This window comes from Hemicordylus capensis, chromosome 3, assembly GCF_027244095.1.
Source record: "Hemicordylus capensis ecotype Gifberg chromosome 3, rHemCap1.1.pri, whole genome shotgun sequence".
NCBI classification, from domain to species: Eukaryota; Metazoa; Chordata; class Lepidosauria; order Squamata; family Cordylidae; genus Hemicordylus; species Hemicordylus capensis.
Genome location: NC_069659.1, coordinates 18,368,226 through 18,389,560, shown reverse-complemented (window position 1 = coordinate 18,389,560; position 21,335 = coordinate 18,368,226). Strand labels below are relative to the sequence as shown.

Below are 21,335 nucleotides of genomic sequence, written 5' to 3'. Positions count from 1 at the left end.
AGCTGCGGGGAGGGTGAGGGGGTGAGGGGAAGTTTCCCCCTTCTGCCTTCCCAAACCATGCTGCGGTGTATGGAGTGTGCCTTGTGCCTGGGCTACTTATGGGGGCATCTGGCAATTGCTCTCATCGGCATCTGGCAATTGCTCCAGGGGACATCTGCTGGGTCCCTCCTGGATCTGAGGAGTGCGTTGGGTGTGTGTGTGACTCTTCCTTTGGGGCTGGTTGGCAGCTGCAGCTGCTCTAGTCTTCTCTCTCCTTTTGGGCATCAGGACGGGGTTCAGTTCCTTTGACAGTGCTGCAATTGCCAGGAAAGGGTTAACTAAGGCTACCAATCAGAGAGCTACAAAGCGGGGCTGCAGCTTGGAGCCCTCTGAGTGGTCTCCTTGGGTCACGTGCTTGCTCTGTCCACTCACGGACTGCTGTTGCCCTGGGTGGGGCTGGAGGACCAACAATGCTAGCAATGGCTGGAGAGAACCTGAAAAAGTTAATCGTCTGTCACTCACACTACCTGCCGGGTTTGCAGCATGTGCCCGTCTGTTTGCTATGAGGTAAAAACAGAGTTCTATCTCCTTTCAGGGGGTAATCCTATTTTTTGCTCATCTGAATAGCTTCAATATGTTGTTAAAATAAACATTGAGGCTGTTCTCACAAACAGCCAAACCCAGGTTTAGGCTGCCAAGCCTGGGATAGGCTGCTTGTGAGAACCACCATGTGGAGCCCAGCGGGCGAACGGCACCAAACCCAACACCGAAGCCTGGCTACCAGGATCGTGTGTGAGTATGAGCTGCTTGCAGCTTGCGCTGACACAGAGAATGGTTCCTAGAATGCCTGTCTCCCGGGGGGGGGATCCCCCCAGTGCATTGTGGGATACTTGGAGGCCAGGGTTTGTTTATTGATTTATTTAGTATATTTGCGATCATGAGTTCTGGCCTTTGTTGTTCCGTGCTGCTCCCAGTAGCGTGTGTCATGTGGGTGCACAGCTTGTGGTCAACAGGGGCTAAGAAGAGTCGCCTGGGGAAGGTGGGTTGAACCTTGCCTCCCCGCCATCGCCCCCCCCCCAGTCATGTGAATAGCCCTGTTATATTTTAAATTTAAAAGAATTGATTTGTTTTCCTTTACATGATGAAATGGGCCAATTCTAGGCTAGTCCGTGTGATGCCAAAGAAAGGTTGGAATGACAGTTCAGTGAATGTTGGGTGAATGTATTTTGACATATGATTGAGTGATAATTTAATTGCTTAGCTGTGTACACAAATCCCAATTCTTCACATAGGTAGTTTGAAGAAAGAACCATTCCCCAGTGCTCAATTTAGAAACTGGGATCAGCAAAGCAAACTATATATATATATATCTCGTGTTTCCCCGAAAATAAGACAGTGTCTTATATTAATTTGCTTTGGCCATTGCTACAGCCTTAGAAAAGACTACATTTCCCAGAAGCACCTGTGCCATTCCAGGGAAAGTAAAGGGAAAAATTCATTTTAAATGTCAACTGTGAAAGTAGGGTGGCTAGATCCACATTGGAGAGAGAGAGAGAGAGAGAGAGAGAGAGAGAGAGAGAGAGAGAGAGAGAGAGAGACCCACATCACTGAAAAAAGAGGATATAGACATTGATTGCAAAAAGGAGGGCAAAAGAGGACACAAATTTATATATTTTTGCATGTTAATTGCATATATATTAATATGTATAGATGCAAATTTAGAAAAAGGATAATTTGAATATAAATGCAGTTCATAAAAGCAGTGAATGCTATGACCAGTTGACCTGTGTCAAGAACCCAACCTTTTCTAATGGCAACATTAAAAAACACAAACAGGCATCAAGGCATAAAATGTCTCTCTAATTATTTTGCCCCCGTCACTTGAGAGGCAGACCTTTTAACTAAATTAAAACTGGGTTTTTTTTTAAATTATTATTATTACTAAACTAGGTTTTCCATTACAGTTATTTTGATGCTACTAAATTCGCTATTGGCCAGTCCCACTGACTTATTTGTGTTGCCCTATGTGCTTTGTGCCTTTCCCTCTTCCTGATCTGTGGATGTCATCCATCTCCTTGGCTCAGCTGCAGCCTGCTTGTGGCCTGGAAGGAGAAGCTGGCAAGCCATAATACAGGTGAAACTCGGAAAATTAGAATATCGTGCAAAAGTCCATTAATTTCAGTAAAGCAAATTAAAAGGTGAAACTGATATATGAGACAGACGCATTACATGCAAAGCGAGATAAGTCAAGCCTTAATTTGTTATAATTGTGATGATCATGGCGTACAGCTCATGAAAACCCCAAATCCACAATCCCAGAAAATTAGAATATTACATGGAACCAAGAAGACAAGGATTGTAGAACAGAACAATATCGGACCTCTGAAAAGTATAAGCATGCATATGTATTCAGTACTTGGTTTGGGCCCCTTTTGCAGCAATTACTGCCTCAATGCGGCGTGGCATGGATGCTATCAGCCTGTGGCACTGATGAGGTGTTATGGAAGACCAGGATGCTTCATTAGCTGCCTTCAGCTCTTCTGCATTGTTTGGTCTCATGTCTCTCATCCTTCTCTTGGCAATGCCCCATAGATTCTCTATGGGGTCAGGTCAGGCGAGTTTGCTGGCCAATCAAGCACAGTACACTGTATACTTTTCAGAGGTCCGATATTGTTCTATTCTACAATCCTTGTCTTCTTGGTTCCATGTAATATTCTAATTTTCTGGGATTGTGGATTTGGGGTTTTCATGAGCTGTACACCATGATCATCACAATTATAACAAATTAAGGCTTGACTTATCTCGCTTTGCATGTAATGCGTCTGTCTCATATATCAGTTTCACCTTTTAATTTGCATTACTGAAATTAATGGACTTTTGCACGATATTCTAATTTTCCGAGTTTCACCTGTAGTCCACAGTTCCCTTGTGACTAGGCAGTGGCTGTGGTAGGGAACACATCCTTTCCATTTGTCTTGACACATCCTTCTTACATAGGAACTTAGGAAGCGGCCATATACTGAGTCAGACCACAGGTCCATCTAGCTCAGTATTGTCTTCACAGACTGGCAGCGGCTTCTCCAAGGTTGCAGGCAGGAATCTCTCTCAGCCCTATCTTGGAGATGCTGCCAGGGAGGGAACTTGGGACCTTCTGCTCTTCCCAGAGCGGCTCCATCCCCTGAGCGGAATATCTTACAGTGCTCACACATCAAGTCTCCCATTCATATGCAACCAGGGTGGACCCTGCTTAGCTAAGTGGACAAGTCATGCTTGCTACCACAAGACCAGCTCTTATCCAGCATTGGTTGAACTGGGAAGGTACCCAGCAGGCAGTGGGTCACATGATGCTCCCAGGTGCTGCAGAACCTTTCCTCCAGCTTCCTCATTGGAGAATGCTTCTCATAGGAACATAGGAAGCTGCCTTATACCAAGTCAGGCCATCGGTCCATCTAGTTCAGTATTGTCTACACAGAGTGGCAGCAGCTCCTCTAAGGTTGCAGGCAGGAGTCTCTCAGCCTTATGTTGGAGGTGCCAGAGAGGGAACTTGCAGCCTTCTGCATGCAAGCATGTCGGTTCTCTTCCCAGGGCGGCCCCATCCCCTAAGGGGAATATTTTACAGTGCTCACACATGTAGTCTCCCATTCAAATGCAAGCAGGGTGGGCCCTGCTTAGCAAAGGGGTCAATTCAAGCTTGCTACCACAAGACCAGACCATCTCTCCTCCCCTACTCAGGAAGCTGGAAGATGCTCATGAAGCACAAAGTGCACCACAAGATTTGTTGAACGAACTAACTAACTAACCAGCAGAATAAAGCTCCTGGCCCAAACCGGGACAAAAACCTAATCCTGGGCAGATTCTGGATAGATCTTCAAAAAAAGAGGACTGTCCAGAATAAAAGAGGACACCTAGCCACTCCACGTGAAAGGCACTTCCTGTCCCATCTCCACTGGCAGTTAAGGTATAGGAAAGTGGTCTCCCTCCTGCCCCCTGCCCCATTCTGTAATTAGTACTTTTAGGGATGGAGGGTGGAGGAGCCGAAGCAAAGTTTCAGCGTGCTGAAGGGTTCCGTCTGGTTTGCTTCACATTGACCTGTCTTTGGTCCCAACCAGAAGGTGCTTCACTTTGGGATGAAGCAGGATAAAGCACATCAGTCCCAAAGCTTCACATAGGGGCTTTTCACACGATTGTGTGGGAGGACAGGCAGGGTGGGAGGGGGAGGCAGGGTTAATCCTACCTTCTCCACAGACGATCCTGGACTGGCCGCAGCCATACCTGCACTACCGTGCACACGACCTTCATAGAGGTGACCAGCATGGCGATCCAGAGGCTGGGGGAATCCCACAATGCACTGAGCATGGTGCATTCGGGGATTCCCCTGGGGGACGGGTGCTCTAGGTACCCATCTCTGTGATAGCGAGGATTGCAAGCAACCCATGTTGACACACAATCCCAGAGCCTGGGATAACAAAGCACTTGTTCCCTTAACCCCGGCTAAAAGTAAGGCTTGAAAGCCAGATTTGGCACTGTGGCAGCATTGGGATCCACATGGATCCCAGCAGTTCTCATGGGTAGCCTGGGCTTGTCTGCTCATGAGAACAGCCTCATAGTCTTTATCTGCAGCCTTGACTATAGAAGAGGATCTAAATTCAAATGCATGCCAACATACATATGCAACTTCCCGATTCAATCTCTTGCATCAGCAGGTAGGGCTAGGAGAGACTGCTGCCTGCAACCTTGGAAAGCTGCTGCCAGTCAGTGTAGACAATCCTGAGCGAGATGGACCAATGGTCTGACTCAGTATATGGCAGCTTCCTATGCTCCTATGTAATATGGTCACTACGATACACATCAAGAATAAAGTAGTCTACCTTCCCCTTATTGTTTTGCTATTAAATATGAAGGACATACTTCCAAACTGTTTCTAGTGCTTTTGTTTCTATTCCTTCTAAAGGTCTTCTTTTGCTGCCTTGAGTTATGTTAAAAGTATATTGCAAGCCTCCTTTTTCAAACCTAGCCTGACCTGATTTGCAAATGAAGTAGAGATTTCTCTGTTTCCTCATCTGAACAAGGGCTCCCTGATGCTTATTCTGCCAAGCTGTAATTCTTGAATCCCAGAGAAATTTCATTCTGCCACATTCCTCCTGCTCCTAATATAGAACAGTATATCTCTCTGTAACAATAGAAACAGGAGGATCCATCACTCCAATTAGAACCAAATCTCTGACTGCAGGGTCTTCTAACCCTCTGTTATGTCTCCCATTAGTCACCTTTTTAACTAAAAACTAAAAAGTCCCAAGTGTTTTAACGTTAACGTTACCTTGTAAGCAAGGTGCTCTAGCTCCCTGATCGTCTTGGTTGTCCTCTTTTTGTATCTTTTCCAATTTTATTTTATTTTTTTGAGATATGGTGATCAGAACTGTACACCGTTTTCCAGATGTGGCTGCACCATAGATTTGTATAAAGGCATCATAATATTCACAGTTTTATTTTCAAGCCCTTTCCGAATAATGCCCAGTATGGAATTTGCCTTTTTCACAGTGACCGTGCACTGAGTCAACATCTTCAGTGAGCTGTTCAGGGGAGACATGACAGAAGGTTCATAAAATTATGCATGGTGTGGAGAGAATGGACAGAGAGACTTCTTCTCCTTCTCTCACAACACTAGAATCTGCGTGCTTTCCAGACTGCGCAGGAGGAAGTGGTGTAAAATCCAAAGGCAAACCTTAATGTTTTGAAGCCAGTTAGAGTTAGCTGTGTCAGATTTTACACCAGTTTCCCACACTGAGGCTTAGAGGAGAGAGGAGCGAGTAGGTGACGTGATGACTTTCCCTTACCCACCGCAGTGAATTTGAACAAGAGCATGGACTCTTGCAAAAATAAAAATAAAAAATAGGTGATGATTCCCCCCCTAGAACCATTTGACTTGCCTAGCAAGCTAGAGGTTGCAGGTTCAAATCCCTGCTGGTATGTTTCCCCAGGCTATGGGAAACACCAGTATCGGGCAGCAGTGAGATAGGAAAGATGCTGAAAGGCATCATCTCATACTGCATGGGAGGAGGCAAAGGTAAACCCCTCCTGTATTTTACCAGAGAAAACCACAGGGCTCTGTGGTCGCCAGGAGTTGACACCGATTCGACGGCACACTTTTCCTTTACCTTACCATTCGTACCATTGCACAAGTAAATGAAAGGGAGTGCCCAAGCAAAACACACACACAAGCTGTCTCCCTAGACCAAGAAGCAGGTGAGTCATTTCAATTACTTGCAACATAACCATAAAACACACAGATGCACACATACACACATCTACCTCGAAAAGGCACGGAGGGGACCATGCAGCTGCAACCCTGTGCACTCTTACTTGAGAGAAAGCCCATTGAACTAAATTGTTTACTTCTGAGTGAACACAGCAAGTCTGCAAACTGTTCTCAAAACGAAATCAAAATCAAAATCAGCTACTATTTTATCACATACTTACAATGCTTTAAACATGAAACATCAAGATAAGATCCGAATTCAGGCTGTGACAGTGTGAACGACACCTTGTTATTCCTATATGCAAGGCGGTGTCAAAACCCAGATCGTAGGAATGCACACCAAGCCTGTACGTAGCTAAGCAATTTTAAGTTCCCATCTGGAAAGTACATCCCATGAAACTGATTGCCAGGAAATTTAGGACTGACAAATTCACACAGCACATAATTAATCAATGGATTCTCTGCCACAGGTTGTCGTGGTGGAGACCAGCTTGGATGGCTTTAAACTGGGCTTAGACAAGTCATGAAGGATAAGTCTATTAATGACTACTAGCCCTGATGGTTATAGGCTACCTCTATGTTCAGAGGCCAGAGGCCTCTGAATACCAGTTGCAAGGAAGCAACAGTGGTGATGGAGACATGATTTCTTCTCCTGGTTGTGGGGCTTCCCAAGGCATCTGGTAGGGCCACTGTGGGAAACAGGGTCCCACAGTTATAAAGCTGGACTAGATAGGAATCCAGCAGGGCTGTTCTTATATTCTTATGTTCTAACTGTTTAGGCCCGGTCACATCTTGGAGTAGCCCTGTCAGATGACAGCATGCAGACAGAACAGAGACAAACTAAATGTTCTTTTCCAGCGTCACTGCCACAGAGCAGTCTCTCTAATGAGATCCATCTAACCCATGTTCAGTGCGAGTCACTGCTAGTTTTCCTCCACCGTGCAAATTTGCTTCCGATCTAATATATTCATTCAACGTTATATGAAAATTATAGTGTCTGCTTTATGAATGGCCAAATAAGCAGCAGCTACTTTGACTTTTTGGATAACTGAGCAAACACAAATGATAGATGATGGCATGGAAGACAAAGACGTAGAGGGTTTTTTGCAATTACCATGTCTCAGAAGCTGGTAATAAAAATTAAATAAAATCACTGAATGGCAGCCAGTCTGTTCTGCTTTTTGACTCCATAGGGATCAGCTGTGAACAGCTGCACAACACCACCTCCCACCAGGCAAAACAAGACAGGTATGATGAAAACACATGTGAGAATAATTATGCCAAATTCATTCCCTCCCCCTCAAGATGCTGCCACAGAAAATAGCGGGATTCCAATCTCTTTGCCTGGGGAGGCAGATCATAATTTTTTAAAAAGAGAGCTCAAGTTGGTATGATACATAGGAACATAGGAAGCTACCGTGTACTGAGTCAGACCATTGGTCTATCTACTCAGTATTGTCTACACAGACTGGCAGCGGGTTCTCCAAGGTTGCAGGCGGGAATCTCTCTCAGCCCCATCTTAGAGATGCTGCCACGGAAGGAACTTGAAACCTTCTGCTCTTCCCAGAGTGGCTCTATCCCCTGAGGGGAATATCTTATAGTGCTCACATGTGATCTCCCATTCAAATGCAACCTGGGCAGACTCTGCTTAGCTAGGGGACAAGTCATGCTTGCTACCACAAGACCAGTTCTCCTCTCAAAGTCATAAAGTCATAAAGTCATAATTGCTCGCAGGACACACATTATATTGATTTCCTCTGTCCCTTTATAGAGTTTAGTGAAGTTGGAGTTTGAAGCATGACTGATGCTGCTGTGCCAAAACTTAAGTAGGATGCATTTTTGGCTTCTGGCACTATGCTAGTCTGGGACACATGCTCCCAATCTAGAAGAACTTGCTTGCAAAATGTCCTTGCAAAAGTGCAATGTCCTTCCGCAAATGCACTTTCCATCCTCTGATGGGAATATCTTTCAGTGCTATACTGTAACAGGGTTGTTGTGAGAATAAGATGGAGGATTTGGATGAGAAGAACTATCCAGAGTGGTGTAGTTCTGACTAGGGATGCTTCTGAAGTTCTTCTCATCAAATCCTCCATCTTATTCTCACAACCAGTGGCGGACTAACGCATAGGCAAAGTAGGCACTTGCCTACGGTGGCAAATTTTGAGGTTTGGCAAATTTGCTTATGTGTTAATCCGCCACTTGAACTTGGGGGACAGGGGAAAGTTAAATCTGCTTTGAAAACTTGTAGAACTACCACTGTGTGAAGGCGGTGAGAGCTTCTAGTGGGCCCACCCACCTTCCATATCATGACAGATCGTCGGGCTGTCTTTGCACATGCGTGTGGTGGGATGGTGGCAGAGATGGCAGCGAGAGCTCCTCCCATGGACCCACCTGCCTCCCAAATGACAAGGGCCATTCCCATCCTATTTTGGGCTTCTGTGTGCGTGTGCGCACACACACACACACACACACACGGTCCAAAATGGGCTGAAAACACTTTAAAAGTAGATTTAACACCCAGCCCTTTACTTCTAAAGGGGAATCCTTGCTGGGGTGGCAAATCTCTGGTTGCCTATAGGCAGCAAAAAGCTTAATCCACCCCTACTCACAACAACCCTGTGAGGTAGTTGAGATAGTTAGGCTATGTTCTCCTACGTGAAGACATTGATTTTGCACAAAAACATTTGGCAGGCAAGTTTCTCGATATAGGGAGCATGCGCTCTGGACCAGTGTTGCACTTTGTGCTAGTTTAAGGACATAGCACAAGGATGTTGTGCAAAGAAAGGAATGTCGGTTTGAGACTAGTTGTTGCACTAGCAGAAGGTCTTGACAAGTGGCATGCACTGATAAAACCATAAGAGGCAGTTCACAAAAGAACATCACCAATAAAAACAGCACACACACACACACACACACACACACACACACACCCAGAGGGCAAATGCCAGTCAAAATAAGCAGGTCCAATTCCCTGTTAAAGGTTTAATCCCTTGGTTTTGCCTTAATCCCTTGGTTACTTGTGTCTTTGTTACCTCTCATTTGGATTACTGTAACACGCTCTACCTAGGTTGCCTTTGAAAACAATTCAGAAGCTTCCACTAGTCCAGATTGCCTCTTTTATGGTCGCTGCACTGGTTGCCTGTAGGGATGTGCAAACAGGTTCGACCCTGAACCTGTTCGAGATTGAACCAGTTCGGTTGAACTGTTTGGGGTTGAACTGAACCCACCCACCCCCATTTGGACCCACCTTGGACTGGACCCCCCTTCGGGGGGCTTCCTCTAGGCCACGGGTGTGTGTGTGTGTGTGCGAAGGTTTCCCCATCCCCTGCCGGCCTTGGTCATCACCCCCGCGGCCTATTCGGCCACTTTATTCAGCCCGTTCAGGCCTCCGCATGCTGTCACGGTGGCCATTTTGTCCACCACTGCGCATGCGCAAATGACCTCTGTGAGGTCTGGCATGGCCCAGGGCCTTGCAGAGCCCACTTGCACATGTGCAGCAGCATGTGCGGTGGGCCGAATAAAGCAGGTGAACGGGCCGCAGCGGTGATGACCAAGGCCAGCAGGGGGAGGGGGAACCTTTGTGGACCCCCCTATGGCCTAGAGAAAGCCTCCCAAAGGGATTAAAGGTTAATATATATATATATATATATATATATATATATATATATATATATATATATATATAAAATACCAACCGTCCCTGTCCCAAACTGGGGGCAGTTCGAAGGGGTGCTGGACTGAACTGGGCCAGCCAGTTCCGTGCACATCCCTAGTTGCTTGTTCGCTTTCGGGTCCAATTCAAAGTGCTGGTTCTCAACTACAAAACTCTCGGCCAGTTGTATCCCAACCTTTGAGGTCTTCTCAGCTGGCCCTCTTTAGTGTCCCGAGCTCTGGGGAAGTGCATCATGCCTGGGCCCGTAGGAGGGCCTTTTCTGTGGCTGCCCCTCTTCTTTGGAACACTCTTCCCCCCAAGATTCATTCAACCGCCTCCCTAGCTGCTTTTAAGGCCCTTCTTAAGACCTACCTGTTTCACCGGGCATTTGCCCTTTATTTTATTTTATTTTATTTTATAGGTATTGGTATTGGTATTGGTATTGGTGTTGTTGTTGTCTACCGCCTAGAGTCTTTGGAGGAGGTGGTGTATAAGAAAGTTTAAAGAAAGAAAGAAAGAAAGAAAGAAAGAAAGAAAGAAAGAAAGAAAGAAAGAAAGGAAGGAAGGAAGGAAGAAAGAAAGAAAGAAAGAAAGAAAGAAAGAAAGAAAGTCACCATTATTTCTAATTATTGTTGCACCACACCGTTGCTCACAACATTTCCACATCAACATTGCCAATCATCATGGTACAATGTCATTGCTCCATCCTTGTTGCCCATCCTTGAATGCATCCCAGAGAAGATCTTCTACTAGTAGTTGTGCAACATCTTGGAGCACCATAACACTGTGCAGCTCTGCAACCTTATTGCACAGGCACAACTTTGTTCCTTACATATGTGCACCATTAGTTGGCCAATGAGTCACAGGTCTTCAGTGAGCTTCATGGCGGAATCGCAATTTGAAACAAGGAGGCTGTTCTCACGAGCAGCCAAGACTGGGCTCGGACAGCTAAGCCCAGGCTTGGCTGCCCATGGGAAGCACCTGGAGCCATGTGGCTCCTGGCAGTGCCTCGGTGGCAAACCCAGCTCAGAAGCTGGGCTGTTAAATGAGGTTACAGGAGCAAGCACTCTTTTAATGACATTTAATTGACCATGTCACAGTGCTGGCTGAATTACTGATGGGCACCCACCCATCGCTGGGAGGATCACCACAATACACTGCACACTCACATGGTGCATTGTGGGATTTTTGGGAGCCACGACAATGCATCCCAACCCACACACCTCGGCACTGCCCATGGCAGCTGCGGAGAGGAGAGCTGGTCTTGTGGTAGCAAGCATGACTTGTCCCCATAGCTAAGCAGGGTCTGACCTGGTTGCATCTGAATGGGAGACTTGATGTGTGAACACTGTAAGATCTTCTCCTTAGGGGATGGAGCTGCTCTGGGAAGAGCAGAAGGTTCCAAGTTCCCTCCCTGGCTTCTCCAAGATAGGACAAGATTTTATTTTATTTTTAAATAAAAATAGGACAAGATTTTTTTTATTGAACCAACAAACTACCAAAGCATACAGTATGTTGCCAAAGCACAATTATCTACAAAGTGGTTGTTTGTACATGATAGGGCTGAGAGAGATTCCTGCCTGCAATCTTGGAGAAGCTGCTGCCAGTCTGTGAAGACAATACTGAGCTAGATAGATTGAGTCAAGTCAAACTGGACTCAAACAGAACTGGGTATGTTCGGTTTTGCCCACCCCCAAACAGACACACACACCCCAGGTTCGACTCAAATTCGAGCCAGTCCGGGGGTTCTAACGGGGGAATATATATATATATATAATTTTATTTTATTTTATTTTATTTTATTTTATTGGTATTGGTATTGGTATTGGTATTGGTATTGGTATTGGTATTGTCATTGTCTACCGCCTAGAGTCTTTGGAGGAGGTGGTGTATAAGAAAGTTATACACTCATATACCTTTGGTATATATGAGTATACACTCAGTATATATATATATATATATATATATATATATATATATATATATATATATATGAGTATACACTGAGTATACACTGAGTATACACTCATCACCTTTGGGGGGCACTGCTGCAGCCACTGGGGGGGTCACTGGCAGCTTTCCCTCCCTTCCCCATCACCAGTTGGCCCGGTTCAGGTGGTTTTCTGGCCATTTCCAGCCCATTCTGGGCCTCTTGGTGCTGGCGCTGACCATTTTGGAGGCTGCCGTGCAAGCACACTGGCCATTGGTATGACCCTGGCCAGTCTCCAAAATGGCCATAGCCAGCACAAAGAGGCCCAGAACGGGCTGAAAACTGCCAGAAAACCACCAGAACTGGGCCAATTGGAGACTGTGGGGTAGGTCGACGGGGGGAGGGATTGCCAGAGACTCACCCATGGCGACAGCAGTGCCCCCCTGGAGGCAATGATTTTTTAAAAAAAAATTGTTACAACCCCCAGACCAGCGGGCTGTGAGGTTCGGCTCAAGTTCGAGCTCTCGAGCCAGCCAAGTTCCATGCCGAACCAGCTTGAGGTTGAGCTGGTTTTCACATCCCTACCACCCACCCTCAAGCCCTCTCACTCGAGCGTGAGAAGGGGCTCCAGGTCTCCCTGCTCCTCGTTCAAGACTCTAACCACTACACCCTACTGGCTTCCACCTTTCTCTGGGACAACCTCACATGTGATCAGGCTTCAGCTAGCAAGAAAATGTTCATTGCTTAGATTGAGTCGAGTTATATTGTGGGAGGTAAAACTGAAAAAAGTCCTGTAAAAGATCCTAACAGTGGCTGACATTCAGACTAAGTTATTCAGTAGAACTATTTGTGGGCTACTCTACAAGACTATTTTATTTTATTTTATTAGATTGTGAGCACTTTGGGGACAGGTATCCATCTTATTTATTTGTTATTTCTCTGTGTAAACCACCCTGAGCCATTTTTGTAATTAATAATAATAATAATAATAATAATTATTATTATTATTATTATTATTATTATTATTATTATTATTATTATTATTATTAAATAATAATAATAAATAATCCTATTTCAATAGGATTAACTTAGACTGGATGTCAGGCACTCTCTTCCAGAGGCAGACTAGCAACTGTCCTTTGACTTTCCAGGACACATGAAAAAGCCGTGTGAGAATTTGTATATGAAAACATACAGGGTTATCCAGTGTTTCTTTTGCATTGCTTCAAGTGAAATGGAGAGTATACTCCCCCCCCCCGCCATTACAATTCTGTAGGACCACATAGAAATGCTTCAGAGGCCAGACCTGTCCCAGGCTCTTTCAGTTGACTGACTCTGCTCTATCTGATGAAAACAGCCTCATGGGTTACTATCTGGGATGTTTGAATGTATTAGGAGACAGAAAGAAATGGTTACATAATATTCCAGTTTTTCACTGTGGCTAGTGGAGAAAGGGAAGCCAGTGAGAATTCAACATCAAAGCATATTGTTTGCTCCAATTTCGAACCTCCGGCTTGCGTGTGCTTCTGATTACCAGGGAAGTGTTCAATAACCTGTCTGGCATGATACATGAGCACAATTCCAATTAAGACCACCGCACACTGAACTGAAAATGTACCCCAGTCATAATTAGAGGTTTGTTTATTACACGAGATAGTTTAAGCTCTTGTTGAGTTTACAATATCGAAACATTACGATGAGTGTATTCAGTTTGCTTTTCTTTTATTGTTCTTGGTCTAAACCAGCATATTTGCAGATGTGCTGCAGAGTATTTTCTTTCTTTCTTTGTCCAAGTCCTTCCAGCATGCGATGTGGAATTATGCAATCATACAGAAAAAACCCACTTTGAAATCACGATGCATATAACGATTCATAATTTATTTCATTAGGCTTTCAACCATATGGTCCATGCTGGTACATTAACACCCTGTAGCTGAAAAACATTCTTCTTTCTTAACTATACAACATGAGAGGAGCCATATTTTTTAATGCAACACTGACAATCCAGTTAGTAATACGCACAGTGTACATTGTGTGCCATGATATAACTCAGCAGATATGGGTATCTGTCAGGGGGCATTCGGAGAATTTTAGCTCTGAAAAGCAAAGCAAGTTACTAGATCTCAGTGTTTCAGAGAAAAACATGGAGGTTTGTAGGCAGTGACGGCTGAAGTCTCAGTTCACAAAGGACAGCTGAAATTGACTTCCCCTGCTAACTGAGCAAAGAGGCACCTTTTTAAAGTGATGATTCTCTATTGAGCAGGGGGAGAGCAACTGGCCCTATCCAACCCCAGCACAGCATCCCTTTTTAGATTGTGAACCCTTTTGGGGACAGGGAGACATTTTATTTATTTTTCTATGTAACTTGCTTTGCGAACTTTTGTTGAAAGGTGTATCTAAATAGTAGTAGTAGTAGTAGTAGTAGTAGTAGTAGTAGTAGTAGTAGTGAAAGGGTTGGGAGCTAAAGTCTCCTAACAAGAGCATCTTTCTAATTCTGCTATCCAGGGCACGATCTGATCTTTCTCCAGTTACTACCACATACCACCTGTCATCCACCTGTGTGGATGTCAACAGCCAAGTCTCTGCAGACTTGCCCAGTAGGAATATGAATATGACGAATATTTATATACTGCCTTTCAACAAAATTCCCCAACGCTGTTTACAATCATATAACTAAATAAATAAGGATGGATCCCTGTCCCCAATATAGATAGATAGATACTGTAGATAGATAGATAGATAGATAGATAGATAGATGGGGGGGGGTGCTGCTGTGCAGGGGTGGATAGGGCCATCGGCTCTCCCCCTGCTAAATAAAGAGAATTACCACTTTTAAAAGATGCCTCTTTGCTCAGCTAGCAGGGGCAACAGCATTTCAGACCTGAGACAGGACATGTGTGAGAATGTAAAAGAGTTCTAATGCAGAATGTCTGTTGGGATTTTGAAGGAAATCAGGACATGAAAAAAATCCAATCTGTTCTCCTCATGTTAACGAGCTAGATTTGGTCTTGACTACCCCTGGTTTATTATTACTGTTACCCAAATGGCATAGTGGCCACTTTCCCATGGCTCTGCCCTGCACTGTTCTTGCATTCTTTGTGGAGCTGCAGTTAAGTCATAGAATCAGAAAGTTGGAGGGGGCCTTGCCAGCCACCTCTTCCAACCCCCTGCTCTGTATGATTTCAGCCCAGTGTGCTTAATGCAGGAAACTCAGAGCCAGAACATCCCCAGCTGATGGTGTCCAGGCTTTGCTTGAACATCTCCAGAGAGGGAGAGCTCACTCACCCCCTTAGGTAATTGGTTCCATTCTCAGACTCTTCTTACCATTAAGAAGTTCTTCTAATGTTCAACCAAAATCTATCCTTCTGTCATAAGCCCATTAGATCTCATCATGCCTTCTAGGGCAACAGAGATCAGATCTTTCCCCTATTCTAAATTACAGTCCTTCAGGTATTTGAAGTGCGCTATCCTGTTCCCCCTCAGTCTTCTCTTCTCTAGGCTAAATATCCCCAGCTCCTTTAACCTTTCCTCACAGGGCTTGTTTTCTAGATCTCTGAACATCTTTTATGATGTTCTCTGAACCTGTTCTAATTCGTCTACATTCTTCTGTGTTCCTGATATTTTCTCCGCCCCCCTCCCACATGTGCTACTGCCAATAGGGGTGTGCTCGGAACCACTCTGGGCGGTTCGGTTCGAATTAGAAATGAATTTGAACCGAACTGCCCAGTCTGTGAGCCAGTTTGTTAGAACTGATCAGCGGTTCTGTTCAAGCACTAGAACTAGGATGAACCGGTTCAGCCCAGTTCGACCCGGTTTTGCATGCTTCCCAAGCGGAATCTGGTAAGCATCCTGCTTTACAAGCAAAGGGGGAACTTTATTGGCTTGGAAAGGGGTGGGCAGGAGGTCACCTTATGTGCCACTGTGGCAGTGCGGCTCTTTGGTGGTAGTGGTGGGCTGGCGGTGGCTCCCCCAGGCCCTACCAGTACTCCCCACATCAGCATGGGCCAGTGGTGTGTAAGGTGATCTCCCACTCACCACCTGCCCTTGGCACTACCCCCAAGGAGCTGCGCCCCTGGCGTGGTGTGTAAAGTGACCTCCCAGCCCCCCTGCACCCTAACCCCCCTTTTAAGCCCATAGAGTTCCCCCTTTGCTTGTAAAGGGCATCTTTACTGGATTCCCTTTTGCAAGCATACAGAACTGGTCGAACTGGGACGAACCAGTTTAATCTGAATTAGGCCCAGTTCAGCTCAAACTTGGACTGCCCGCTCTTTGGGGGGGCGGCAGTGCACTGGTCAAACTGGGCCAATTCATATCAAACCCAACTTGACTTGAATTGGTTCCACACATCCCTAACTGCCAACACAGATATCCACCATCCTATACAGTGACTTTCATTTGCGGGTGGAAAGCCTAAGTGAACTTTGCCGTTGTCTGTTGAATTTTGTTAACTTCTGTCCAGTTTTCCATTCTGCTATGTTGGTTGTTATTCCTGTCTTCTAAAGAATCTTTTGCACCCCTACCTCCAGCCCGAGAATGGGCCTGCTGGTAATCCTTCCAGAAGTCAGGCTGGAATTTTTGGCTTCCAGGCTGATTGGCTTTTGTCAGATGTGGGGGTTGCCTACCTCATGCTGGTCTCTATAGTTAACTTTTATTAGTTCTTGACAGTAGATACAGGGTGGATAGATGCAATAGTGGCTCGAACTAATAAGCTGTAGGGGTGGAAAATGAGCCCCAGATGCCTGGGTGCTGGCCACCACTCTCTCCCTCTACCTGATAGAACGCCTTGCCCCATATGTCCCGACTCAGACCTCAAAATCTTCTTTGGAGGCTCTGCTCCGAGTGCTCCTGCCAAATGAGATGAGCCAGGTGGCTACTATGGAGAGGGCTTCTTGTGTGGTGGCAACCCATCTATTGAATATCCTTCCCAGCAAGGATTGCCTGGTGTTGCCGCTTTGTTCTTTTGGACACCAAGTGAAGACCTTTCTATTCACTCCAGTTTTTTTAAAAAATGATTTTTTTAAAAGTTTTTAAAATGTTTTGTACTGTATTTTATATTTTATATGGTAATTTGTCTTGTTTTGATCAGATTTTTTTAAAACTGTTGTGTGGTTATGAGCTGGCCAGAGAACAATTTGTTATGGGGTGGCTAACAAAGTTTGTTGCTGCTGCTGCTGTTCTTGTTTTTGTAATAATATTCTGATCCCGTCCTGACTGTAATTGAGCCATGCAGGCTGGTCATTCATCTGGTAGGGAGGGAAATCCCCCCCCCCCATCATGGTCATTCGCCCAGTTGGGGACGCCCTTTCCCTATAGGACTAATAGCCATACTGCAACCATAATGCCCAGAAAACTGGCCTTTTGTCCATGTAGATCCCTTAACACAACTAAGTTGAGAACTGCACTGTCCGCACTGTAAGGGAAGAACAGATCGACCATGTTACAAGACTTGGAAATCAGAGAACATTTTCTGCCTACCGCAGCATTTGGTAGCTACTAGGGATGTGCACAGAACTGGTTCGGAGGCCCTTTATGGGCCTCAGAACCGGTTCAAAGAACTGGCAGTTCTGCTGGTTCGACAGCGGGGGTGTCTAGCTTTGAGAGTGGGGGAAGGTGCACTTACCCTCCTTCTGCTTTCCCCCCATTGGCATCTGTTTACTTGCAAGCCTATCGGGGCGGCAGCTTGCCTCCATTGTCCAGATATGACCAGAAGACCCCGACACACCTGCACGCACCGGGCACAGGCGCATCAGAGACTTCTGGTCATATCTGGACAATGGGGCGGCAGGGAGGAATGCTGCTGCCCTGATTGGCCTGCAAGTAAATGGATGCCGGTGGGGGGAAAGCAGCAGGAGGGGTAAGTGCACCCTCCCCCGCTCTTAAAGCTGCTCCCCCGCTGCCTGCATGCTTCCCCGCCGTGGTTCCGTGCACATCCCTGGTAGTTACCACTATGTAGAACAACATTTTGACTCCCACAAATCAGCTAACCTTCATGGACATGGCCTTTGCTTCTACTCCGCCATTGGACTTTAGTGCTTTTAGGAAATGTGCTTAACGCCAGGTTACTATGTCACAGGGTTGCTGACAAGACTCTTTAATGCAAAGGATCAGAAGCATCGTTTCATGAACCTACTTTATATGCAGATACTGATTATCACCTGGTTAGGAAGTGTGAAGGGGTAACTGACCGGTGAAGGTGACTCATTTATCCCATCTGGATTTAATAGAAGTGGGAGCTAGCTCTTTAACAAAGGAGAGGGAGAGCAGTGGCTTCTGAACTGAGGCAGAAAGGTGAATCCTCAGAATGATATCCTCTAACTTTCATTTTCAACTATAATAACCTCTAAAGCAATGGTTTCCAAACTGGAACTTTTGAAAATTTTGCTTCAGGGAACTGGAGTTTCTCGGAAAGGTACCAGTGTTCTCTCTCACACACATTGGCAGCTTTCGCACTAACAGGGGACTGGAGTTGAAGGGACCCATGGATTCCTTACTGTTACATCCAAACCCAGCCAACTTCGGTCCCATTGGCAGCACTATCTGAGGCCGCACTGACAAGACTTCAATTTGGACCCTTGGTTTGGAGTGAGTTTCTCTGCTCCAAACCGAGGGTCCAGGTAGCCTTCTTTTTGTCCAAATGAAGCACTGGAGGCTGCATTTGGTTGAACTGGAGTTGAGGAAGGAATCTCCTCCTCTCCCTACCTGATTGGCTGTGCAGGCTGTCCTTCTGTAAAGAAATAAACCCACACATCCAGCTCCCCCTCCTCTCTGCAGTCTTGTTGACTGCAGAGAGGATGCTCCCCTGAATGTCTGAATGTAAACAGGAGAGCGGGCTGTGTGTGTGTGTGTGTCCACATTACATGTGAATGTGGTGTCTCTCTGGACCCGCAGTTCCATGCCTCCCCTGCCGCTCTCCTGTCTGAATTCAGACATAACAGAGAGTGTCCTCTCTGCAGTCAGCGAGACTGCAGAAAGGAGGGGGGAACTGGCTCTGCAGGCTTCCTTTTTGGCTGAAGGACAGCCCGCACAGCCAATCACAGCTTCTTCCCTCAGCTCTAGTTCCAGGCGACACAGACTGCAGCTCCACATTCGGATGTACCACAGGCTGCATCCAACCTCGGGTTGTGGCGATGAAATGCACTACAGTCCGAGGTTTCAGATTGGAGTTCCAAATCTGAGCCCTTGGTTTCATTGCTGCACCTCTCTCCAATTGCCCGCATTTGCACATAACACTTGTGGAACCGCTGGCCTCTTCAACTGCATTTCAGTATCATGTGCGAATGCGACCATGGTGTCAGCAAAAGTCAGGTTGTATAGGTAATGTTTTTACTGAAGAAAACCTGGGTATGTCTGCCATTCATGTCTAAAGGTATTACAAAGATCTTCCAAACATTTACTGGTGTTCAGTCCCCATTTATTAGAAGCAACACACAGCTTTGCCTGTTTGTTTTTTCCAATAATCAATTGGAAGAGATTAATCTCCAATAACTAATTTGCAGTTAGACAAATTTCCCATGATAAACAAGCAATCATGAGATAACGGGCTGGCTCCCGGGAATGCCAAAGCAAAACTTAATTATAACAGACCCAAGGCATAGGACAGGAAGAGACGCTGTCTAAAATACGAGGCTGCAGATAGATGCTTCCACTGTCCAAAGATACTTAGCACATTTAAATGGAAGATACTAACGGGCAACAGAAAACATCTAGCATCATCCAACCAATGTTTAGTGCACTGCTCTCCTTTTTGTTTCAGTAGGAGAGAGTTTAGTGGGGGTTAATACTTCTATGGATATTTGTAGGATTTAGAATCACAGACTGAAATGCAGATTTGAGATGATTTTAATGGAAAGTGGTATATAAATTGAACAATCAATCAATCAATCAATCAAATAAATAAATAAATAAATTTGCACAGCTAATAAGATGATCATGTCCATAGGAACATAAAAGCATAGGCAGCTGCCTTATATCAAGTGAGATCATTGGTCCATCTAGTTCAGTACTGTCTAAGCAGACTGGCGGTGGCTTCTCCAAAGTTACAGACAGAAATCTCCCTTAGCCCTATATTGTAGACGCCAGGGAGGGAACCAGGAACCATCTACATGGAAACCTGCAGATGCTCTTCCCAGAGCGACCCCATCCCCTAAGGAGAACATCTTACAGTGCTCCCATGTAGTCTCCCATTCAAATGCAAATGAGGGAGGACCCTGATTAGCAAAGAGGACAACTCATGCTTGCTACCACAAGACCAGCTCTTCTCTGTAGCTGTGTTAAATCATGAGGATTTTGGAACTGCACTCTTGTGAAATTCCACTCTTGCACAAAAGTCCCCTGCAAAACATATGAGGTCTGCCAGTGGCTGTGCACCTTTTTATGCATGTGCACACATGTTTGCACCAGTGCAACACTATTTTGGAACACAAGCGAAAGACTTGGTTCAATTAAATAGTGTAACAGCCTTAAACTACTAGTGCAAGGTCCTTGCACAAACATGTCATTAGTCTGCATGTTGGCCATATAATTTTAGAACTTAACAGGGAGTTTCTAGTCTAACCCTGTGCTTGGTGCAGGAAACTGCTATAGCATTTCTGAGAGATGGCTGTCCAGCTTCTGTCTGAAAATCTCCAGTTCAGAAGATTCCACCCCTTGATGAGGCAGACTGTTCCACTGTCAAACAATGTTTATGGTCAGGAAATTAACTGTACACATGGATAGCTTATATATGTTTTTCTTTGGTTGGATCATGCCCCTTAACTATGCTGGTTACAGTGATGTCATAAGAACAGCCCTGCTGGATCAGGCCCAAGGCTTATCTAGTTCAGCATCCTGTTTCACTAAATTACTCAGTAGTACTACTCAGGAGTTACTCTACTTACATAAGAACAGCCCTGCTGGATCAGGCCCAAGGCCTATCTAGTCCAGCATCCTCTTTCTCACAGTGGCTCCCCAGATGCTTCTGGGGAGCCCACAGGCAAGAGGTAAGGGCATGCCCTCTCTCCTGCTGTTGCTCCCCTGCAGCTGGTATTTAGAGGTATCTTGCCTCTGAGGCTGGCCACCACACCTGTAGCCATTGATAGACCTGTCCTTCATGAATTTGACCAAGCCTCTTTCAAAGCCATCTGAGCTAGTGGCCATCACTCGTGGCAGAGAATTCCATAGATTAATTATGTGCGGCGTGAAAAAGTACTTCCTTTTGTCGGTCCTAAATTTCCCAGCCTTCAGTTTCGTGAGATGACTCCTGGTTCTAACGTTTTGAGGCGAGGAGATTCCCCTTTGTCCACTCTCTGGGCAGAGGGAATGTCCTTTAATATTGTATTTTTGTTGGGGCTGAAATGTTTAGTCAACTATTTTGTTAAATTGACTGATTGCCACTGCATTGATTAAAAGGTTCTCCCTGTTAATCAAAGACTTGAAAAACGTGTGGTTTTTTTTGTTTTTTTAAAAAATACAAACACTTTTGGCAACTTGTGTATGGCAGGCAGTGCTGAATTTAGGCACAAGCGAAGTAAGCTACAGTT

General features: G+C 45.4%; 1 long non-coding RNA gene across 1 annotated transcript in view; it reads left to right on the top strand.

Annotated features, from left to right (window-relative positions):
* Positions 1–419: 419 nt before the first annotated feature.
* The window catches only part of LOC128348843 (uncharacterized), a 60,445-nt gene continuing 39,529 nt past the window's right edge, over positions 420–21,335 (top strand). The window contains exon 1 of the long non-coding RNA XR_008318378.1: positions 420–546. This is a non-coding gene — a long non-coding RNA (uncharacterized LOC128348843). The remainder of the gene's footprint in view (positions 547–21,335) is intronic.